Source organism: Oryctolagus cuniculus, chromosome 2 (assembly GCF_051225735.1).
Source record: "Oryctolagus cuniculus isolate XC-2025 breed Fujian yellow rabbit chromosome 2, ASM5122573v1, whole genome shotgun sequence".
In the NCBI taxonomy this organism is placed as follows: Eukaryota; Metazoa; Chordata; class Mammalia; order Lagomorpha; family Leporidae; genus Oryctolagus; species Oryctolagus cuniculus.
Window position 1 is genome coordinate 20,301,769 of NC_142868.1, and position 9,647 is coordinate 20,311,415.

Genomic DNA, 9,647 nt, shown 5'->3' on the forward strand with positions numbered 1-9,647 from the left:
CAGCATCTGAGTTATCCTGAGATCTTGTACTGTCTGTTCAACCCAGCCCGGCCCACGTCAAAATGTGCTCTGAGAGCGACCTCTGAGATGCAACCATGTGGAATTCCAAGGACTGCTTACTTCCTGGGCCACCCTTCCCAGGGACATCTGTGTTGGAACCTGGCTCTTAGAGCACAGCATTGGTGCTTGTGTCAAACAGAGTTCCTGATAGTAGAACAGAGACAAAGGCTTCCCTGCCAGCCACAGGCCTGGCTAGGGGTTCCTCCTGTGCGCTGCATATGTGTCTTTTGTTTTAAAGATTCATTCACTTATTTATTTGAAAGGCAGAGAGAGAGAGAAAGAGAGAGAGAGAGACTTTCATGCACTGATTCACTCTCCAAACACCAGCAACAGCTAAGGTTGAGCCAGGCTAAAGTCAGGAGCCAGGCGTTCCACCCAGGTCTCCCACTTGGCTGATAGGAACTTAAGCACTTGGGCTGTCACCTGCTGCCCCCAGGCACATTAGCAGGAAGCAGATCCCAGGCCTGTCCTCAGCTCATGGCAGACAAAGGCTGACCTCTGTGAAGTACAAAGTTCTAGGAGAGTGTGGTCTCAAGCATCCCTTCATTGGGATATTTACCTTCCATGGAAGGAGAAGTTAAACAGCCCTTTAAGATTTCTTTATTTATTTTGAAAGTGAGAGTTACAGATGTAGAGGGAGAAACCAGAGAGCCCTTCCATCCACTGGTTCACTCTCCAGATGTCCACAACAGCTGGCATGGGCCAGGCTGAAGGAAGGAGCCAAGAGCTTCATCTGGGTCTCCCACATGGGTGCAGGGGCCCAAGCACTTGGACCATTTCTACTGCTTTCCCAGGCCATTAGCAGGGAGCTGGATTGGAAGTGGAGCAGCCGGGACACAAACCAGTGCCCATATGGGATGCCAGCATCTCAGAAGGTAGCTTTACCTGCTATGCCACAACGCCAGCCCCAGTTAAGCAGTCCTTAAGGTGACAATGATGGTGTTTGACATTCATACAGATGTCACATGGCTTATTAGGCCTCTTACTCCCGTGGTCCCAACTGCAGCTCATGATAACCCTGGAACAGGAGTTCTCAGAGGAAGTCACTGAGGGTTGGACAGGTGAAGTGGCTCGCCCAAGATCAGGCAGCCAGTGTCCAAGTGTCAAAGGCCATAGTGGATGGAGTCATCCTACTCCATCCACAGGGCAGGTACTGGGGCAAAGGAAAAACTATCAATGCCTTCCGCAAGGTTCTTTTTATTTATTTATTTATTTTTTTATTATTTGACAGGTAGAGTTATAGACAGTGAGAGAGACAGAGAGAAAAGTCTTCCTTCCATTGGTTCACTCCCCAAATAGCCACTACAGTCGGCGCTGCACTGATCCGAAGCCAGGAACCAGGTGCTTCCTCCTGGTCTCCCATGCAGGTGCAGGTGCAGGTGCCCCAGCACTTGGGCCATCCTCCACTGCCTTCCTGGGCCACAGCAGAGAGCTGGACTGGAAGTGGAGCAACCGGGACTAGAACACCGTGCCCATAGGGGATGCCGGCGCCGCAGGCAGAGGGTCAACCAAGTGAGCCATGGGGCCAGCCCATCCACAAGGTTCTACAAGGCACCAGCTCTGCCGTTCTCAAGGACCTCTCTCTGGTGCTGGAATATTGTCCACAGGCAATGTTAAATGTGATGGGTCTCGATGACTTCCATGCACACATGAACAACAGGATGAACCTGTGCAAATTTCCCAGGATGCACTGGCGGGGTGCAAAAGGGGGAGTGGCAGGAGGGACACCTGTCAGTTCTCCCTCGATGCAAATGAGCCCGGGCTTGAGGCACCAATCTCAGGAGTGTAAGGTCAACAAGGGCGGTGAGAGGAAAAGGTGCAGGCACCTTACAAATCAGAGAGAATCCTCAAGGCTCTGTACCAGGACAAACCGGCCCCCCCACTCCGCACCTCCATCCCAGGACGGGCGGTGGTGACGCCCCTGCGGGCTGCAATCCGAGACAGCACTATTTATTTCTATCTGTTATCTTCCGAGAAGAATAATAGGATTCATCAATAACGTCTTGTTTTGAAACTCATTTGGGAAATCAGAAAGTTTGCCACGAGAACAGCGCTCTCTCTGATGCATTTCACTGCAGTATTTTGGGCCACAGAATTACACTTGGAGTCCCCCAGAAAAGCTAAAGGACTCTCAGAGTCCCTTCTGGTACACGAGCAGACCTCTGAGGGCCACACCATGGCTGAAACTGGCACTGTCAGACGTGCTTAGTCCTCTGTGAGCCTTCGCCTTTGCCCAAGGGAGCCCCGCTCGCGGGAAACGAAGCCACGAGCCTCCTTGGGTGCAAAGGGGAGCTGCTCTGGCGCTTTGGGAAGCAGAGACTGAGCTGCAGTGGACAGAGCAAAAGGCTTATTACAGGGCAGAACAGACACAAGGGACAAAGTCTCTGCCAGCGCAGCAGGGACCACCTGCCAAAGAAGTCTGCACGGGGCAGCAGTGGCTGGGCCCCATATACAACCTGGCTCAGTTACATCACGGGGACCTGGGAGAGGAGCCACTGGGCTTGTTACGGAGGAGCTAAGGGCTGGAGGCAGCGGCTGAGCGCACTGCTTGAGGCTGGGCAGCCGGGCCTTTCAGGAAGACAGATCTGGGCTGCCCTCCTTTGTCTGCGACAAACGGTGGGAAACACATGTGGGCTTGGCCAGCGGACACAGACTGAGATCAGCTCAGGAAAAGCCATCACAGACCTCCAGGCCTCTCTGGGCCCAGGGAATATTAACTGTGATTTATTCGTAGAAATTCGCTGCCTAACAGAAGTTGGTGGCCACTTATTAAAGTCCGTTCTTTCATAGTTCATTGATTAATTCAGTAAACATCTAGTGAGCCCTTTCAATACACAAGGGAACTTCAAAAAGTCCACAGAGGGGCTGGTGCTGTGACATAGAAGGTTAAGCCTCTGCCCGCAGCGCCAGCATCCCATATGGACACCAGTTCAAGTCCTGGCTGCTCCACTTCCGATCCAGCTCCCTGTTAATGCGCCTGAGAAAGCAGAGGAAGATGACCCAAATGCTTGGGCCATGAACCCATGTGGGAGACCTCCTGGAAGAAGCTCCTGGCTCTTGGTTTCAGCCTGGCCCAACCCTGGCTGTTGCAGCCATTTGTGGAGTGAACCACCAAATGGAAGATCTCTCTCTCTCTCTCTCTCTCTCTCTCTAATTCTGCCTTTCAAATAATAAATAAATCTTTAAAAAATAAAGCATCTGGGGCTCAGAAAAGGTATTTGCCTAAGACTGCACAGTGAGTGGCAGCGTCACTTTGCAGTCAGATCACTGGACTTGAAAGCCCGTTCCCAACCCTCCACGGGTGAATGTGAAGGTGCTGATATCATCAGCCTGGGAGGGAACCCCAGCAAAACGAGGAGGAGAAGGAGCAGGGATTCTGGGGGTCACGGCCATGTTGGAGGTGGAGACCTGCTTGTTCATTCTGGGAGAGAGAAAAGTCTGTTCAGAAAAATGCTCTCCGTGTGAGACCCCCCAAGGGCTGTGTCGTAGGAGAAGAGCAGAGTGCATTTTGCTGGATGGGAGGGGCCTGGGGAAACAGGAAGAGAGGAGGGAAGACAGAGACACAGAGAGAGCTGAGGCAGGCCCTGCTGGCTCTGGGCCCTTCCTCCAGACTTGCCAGCCTCTGGGACAGCCACCAAAGCCACACATGCTCCACACCGGTGATTTCACTTTAGCAATTGATTTTATGAAAACCAAACAGACTGTGCCCTTGGATCCGGGCCCCAGCAGAGGGACCCCAGGAGCCACACCTGGACTCTGGCATTTTCCAGGATGGAGCTTTGAGTCCATCCTGCCAGGTTCTCCATGATGGAGGGAGGCCTGGCAGGCGACAGTGCGTGAGGCCACTGTGTAAGAAGCTTGCAGAGACACCAGACCCAGTGGAGGAGCCAGCAAGGGGCAGAGGAGAGGGCGGATGGAGGTGAGGAGCACGCTGCCCAGAAGCAGCTGTTGGGATTGGAATGAACCAGTGGAACACCTCCAGGTCTCGTGTCCCCTGCAGGGGAGCCCCAGACCCCATGACCTCAGGCCTCTTCAGTTTATGATGCTTATGGGCAGCTAGGAGCAGGAAGAAGAGCCCCAGTGTCCTGAACCCAAAGGGGACAGGGACAAGGAGGCAGCTCCCAGCGCTGTCTGGAGGTTGAGAAGATTGAGGACTTGGAGTTGCGGCGGGGTACGTGAGGTCACGTGGCTTTGGGGCGAATCAGTAGGACTAGATCACTGGTGTCTAGTCTAGAAGACCCGTGTCCATGCACAGCTGCATTTAGTTGTCCAAGGCACAAGTGTCTCTGGCCCGAGTGGAGTGGCCCGGCCCCAAGGTGCATACTTGGCAGGGCTGCTTGCTGCTCAAGGGCGGCACATTCTGTCCTGGCTGCTGACCCATTTCCCAGCACCAGGCGACCGGAGCCCCGCTGCTCAGATGCACGGCCCCGGGGATAATTAAGTTCAGAGCAAGCAGTTCTGGGAGGTGACAGTCCCTCTCAGCGATGGATGAAGGACTCCCAGGAGGCGGGCGGCACACGGGCCCACGCAGCGCGTCTCCCATCTGTCACTGTGACTTTGTCTGCCCCAGCTCTCCACACTCCCGGCTGCACCGTCTCCACGGAGAGAGAGCATGGAGCAGCTTCAGACAGGACTGCATTGGCCACAGGGCCTGACGGAGGGAGGCTGGGAAGATTCCCACCTGACCATGACGGGGACCAAGACCCCAGGGGAGCCCTTCCTGGTCAGCTCTGCCCTTTTGGGGGGATACTAGTCCACTGCTCATCTTCACAAGCCCCTCACTTTATTCAGGTCTTTTCCCAAAGGTCCCATGTTCAGCAAGGCCTTCCATGGCCATGGAGTCTTAAATGATGCCTCCATCCCTCCCACTCCGGTCACCCAGCCTGTTCATGAGTGAGCGACTTCCACTACCCCCAGAGCGTACACTCATTTGCCGATTCATTTGTTAATGGTTGCTTTCCCAGTTAGAATGGGACCTCCCTGGAGGCACAGACCGCCCTGGCTAGTCTTCTGCCCAGTCCCCCAGGCCCAGCAAAGCCCACTTTGGAGAATCAGGAAGTGAGTGCCAGGCATGGACCCTGTGTGTTCCCCAAGGAGCCCCCTGGGCAGCCCACTGCGGAAGTCCGTCCCCAGTGCATCCCAGCATCTCACGTATTTGTCGAAGGAATACATGAAGGGAGGAAGGACCCAAAGGGTGGTGAGGAGGTGGCCTGGGCAGCCCTGGGATTTGGAGCACTGACGAAGAGGGGAAGCATTCACAGAGAAGCCCGAGGGACCAGGTGTTCCCAAGGGCCTGGGGCTACTGGATCTTGATCTAAGGCCAGGACATTTCTACCATCGTGGGAAGGTTGGCTGCTTAACTTCTGCCTCCATCATCGGGAAGGAAGCCATCTGCCTCCGGGTGGCCACTGGCCTCTCTGCTCACCATACACGGTAGCTCGAAGTGTTGCATGCAAGCACCGTGCTCTAGGGACTTCCAATGGTTCGGACCCTCCATGGAGCACTGAGGCAGAGGGGAGCTAGACTGCAGGTGAAATGAGATTGCATCGAAGATGTTCTTCCAGCGCTAACCAACTCCATGTCCATTTTTCAAGGTGTAGATGGAATTTCTTCACTGGTTAAGCACCCGAGGATTTCAAAGGCTGCAAGGCTGAGCTTGGCAACACACCCAAGAATCTGTGCCTCTCTCCACTGTGTTTTGCTCAGCCGCCTCCCAGAGCAGTGTCCTCCACACGCCCAGCTCAGCAGAGAGGATGAGGGGGACTCAGTTCTCTTCCGGGCAGAGATCAGAACCTAGCGGGTCTCACCCTGAGACGCTTAGACGTTGCTAGGTTACTCTCTCTGCTAACCCTGGAAGAAGGGCTCCTCCCGCCAGGGGTGAGGAGTCACCATAGGGGCATGCTGAGCCGATTCTGTGGGGTGATGACTGGGGAGTGTTCTGGTCACTTAAAATTCTTCCCTTTGGTTACAGGCTCGTTCTGTCTTCCAAGCATCTGTAAATAATTAGATTAATTACTTACTCTAAGCTTTCAATTATATGCCGTGAGCCCAGTAAGCTGTTGAATTTTTGTTGATTTGTTTTGATTCCTTCTTTCCAATTCTATGGTCATGATTTTGTACTCTCCTGCCACTCAGCAGCCATGGCTGGGATTTTAGGGGACCATTTACCCCATAGGCATCAAATGACTTGGGGCCACAGGGATGCTTCATTTGGGGGGGAGGGCTCAGGTGAGAGCAGGATTTTTCCTGTTTGTACAAACTGTTCCCTCCGCCGGGAGCCCTGTGCCCTGCCACATCCCGCCACATCCCACTGGCTCTGCTCTCCCTGTTAATTAAGCCCTAGCGAGTCTCCAGCCCTCAGTCTGAACACCACTTCTTCAGGGATGCTTCCCCTGAATTCCCTAGGTAGGTCAGGTCTCCCTTGTATGCTTCCAAGTGTTGGTGCTTAGCTCCTGGAAAAGTGCTACTGAACAGAAATGAAATGCAAACTATATGCATATGTTGTCTTTAAACCTTTTATTAATCATATTTTTCAAAGTTGGAAAAGTGAAATTGATTTTGAATTTTTTTATTTAGTGTTTTATTTCTTTGAAAGGCAAGCAGAGAGACAGAGAGAGGGAAGGAGGGAAAGAGAGATCTCTCATCTTCTGTTTCACTCCCCAGATACCGATAAACCCAGAAACTCAATCCGGTTTCCTACAGGCACTGTAGAGACCTAAGTACTTGAGTTATCAGCTGCTGTGTTCACAATCAGGAAGTTGGAACAGGGAGCAGAGCCAGACAACTCCAACATGGACTGCAGGCATCACAGGCAGCACCTTCACTGCCACTCCAAACACCCACGTCGGGAAATTAGCTTCAACCATGTATTTCACATAATGCAACTGTATTCATTTCTGCAGCTGCCAGAACACAGTATCACAAACTTCGTGGCTTAAACAACAGGGCATTGTGACCCTGCACATCTGGAGCCTGCAAGCCCAAGGTCAAGATGTTGGCAGGGAGGCCAGCATTGTAGTGCAGCGGGTTAAGCTTGAGACTCCAGCAGCCCATGTGAGCACCAGTTCGAGTCCCAGCTGCTCTGCTTCTGACCCAGCTCCCTGCTGATGCACCTGGGAAGGCAGCAGAAGATGGCCCACGTGCTTGGGCCCCTGCACCCACATGGGAGACCCAGATGGAGTTCTAGGCTCTTGGCTCTGGAGTGGTTCAGCTGTACCCATTGCAGGCATTTGGGGAGTGAACCAGTAGATGGAAGATTCTCTCTCTCTCTCTCCTTTCTACCTTCGTCTCCCTCTGTCACTATTATTTAACTATTATTATTATTATTGGGGCCGATGCTGTGGCGTGGTAGATTAGGCCTCCATCTACAGTGCCAGCATCCCATATGGGCAGAGGTTCCAGTCCTGGTTGCTCCTCTTTTCATCCAGCTCCTTGCTAATGCACCCGGAAAAGCAATGGAAGATGACCTAAGGCCCTGGACCCCTGCACCCACGTGAGAGGCCTGAAGGAGGCTCCTGGCTCCTGGTTTCAGATCAGCACAGCTCCGGCTGTTGCGGCCAACTGGGGAGTGAACCAGTGGGTGGAAGACCTCTCTCTCTCTCTGTCTATCCCTCTCTGTGTCTGTAATTCTGCTTCTCAAATGAATAAATAAAATCCTTTACCTTTGATATTTGCGAAGTGCAGGCACACAGAGGGTGTTCAGTCCTGAAGCAGGGCGTGGCGAGTGCCAAAGGCTCAGTAACCGGGATCCATCGCAGGCCTCCCTCCCGTCCCACTGGGGTGTCGGGGTGTCCTGGGAGGACCTCTGCAGCACAGTGTCTCAGTCCACATGCCTCGGATGGTTTTGTTCCAGCAGCCAATCAATTCTCTCTTTTTAAATTTTCGTCCATTTGAGCTGAGTTTTCTGCAATTACAGCCAACAAGAGCTCACTTAATTTCCACATCGGCGCTCACTGCTCTCGCTTCAGAGCTAAGGAAACGGGTTCAGAGAGTCCACGGGACAGTTCTGAGTCCATGCAGCCAGGAAGCAGCAACTCCCGGGGCTCCGCGCCATTCCTACGACTCCCACGGGGGTGACCGTTCTCCCAGCTGCCCTCTCTCCTAAGGACAAGGCATGCAAGAACCAGGGAAACAGAGAGACGAGAAAAAAGTAACTCAAGTTCAAGAATAGCGACACCAAAGGCACTACATGTGAGGAAGCAGGAATTATTGCCTGTGCATCAAGAAAGAGGAGGCGGGGGAGGGGGAGGGGAAGAGGGAGGGAGAGGGGGGAGGAGATTTAATCACCCAGAAGGAGAAGGAATTGAATCTCCCCAGGTAAGAGGGTACCCGGGTACAATGACTCTTTAGAGTTTGGACTTAAATGATCAGGGGAGGATAATTTGAAATCTTTGTACCAAGGGACGTCATTAGGGGCCCTCGATGTATTTAAGAGTGTTGGAAACCATCTCATGTTTTACGTGTCTTCGCTGTCTACCCAACTCATGGCTCTGTGGCCGTGGGTGGTCCTCTGTGAGGCCCCCAGGAGACAGAGCCATTTTGAAAGCTTGCACTGGGGTTCAGTGGCGGCTCATCTCCCTCCTTCAGGGAATCTTCCGGAACGGAGCAAACCCTGGGATGCAGTGGAAGAACTCTTGGAAAAGGAGACCACTTAGCTCAGAGTCTAGAAGTTCTGGCTTGGAGTTGTTAGCCTCTGTCTGGCAGAAGGTGGGAGGCCCCTGCCATAACCTTCTCCCAGAAGGAGAAACTGAGATGCGGAAAGATCGGGCAACTCGTCCAGGTCACGCAGCACACGGGGCAGAGCTGGAGTTGCTAGCCCTGACGGGCCTGGACGCCTGCACCCGGAAGCCTGCTGGGTTTTATTCCGTCTGTATTTCCTCCTACTTTTCCTTTTCCCTCCATCATAGCGCTGGTGACACTAGCCTTAATCCCTCTGGCCTCACCGCTGTATTCTCATAGGAAGATGCAGAATCATTGAGGACGTAAACACAACGGATGTCCCGGGTGCGGTTACGAGTGGATTTCCAGTGGCTGGGGGTGGGAGGGGGTGCTTCCCAAAGCTTCTGAGTGGGCAACTGGAAGGACACCAGCTCCCAGGTCTGCTCCAGGCACTGTCCTCAAGGCGCTACGGCAGCACTGGGTGGCGTTGCGCTCCTCCCTGGGGTTTTGTGAGAAGTGGCTGTTCTGGAACTATCTGGCACTTTGGAGAGTCCAGTCCCTGCTCCCCACCTTGCAACTGGGTGAACGTGACTGCACCATTATCTGAGAGTCAGTTCTTGGCCTGCACAGTGATCAAAATAGTCCTAAGCTTATACAGGGCTTCTTGGGGGAATCGCGGATCTCACTCAGACACGTATTTTTTCCAGGTGGATCCCCCCCATGAAACAAGCATGTCTATCTTTGCTCTCTGTATAAAACAAGATTCTTTCTGCTGCTTCAAAACCACTTTTCCCCCGAGACTGCAAGACACATTGCAACTCACGTTGTCTTCCTCCATCACCCACTGAAACCAAGACCCAAATGCACCTGCTTCCAACACAGACCCTCAGGGCTAAGAATCTGCTGCCCAGGACCCTGTTCATCTAAGT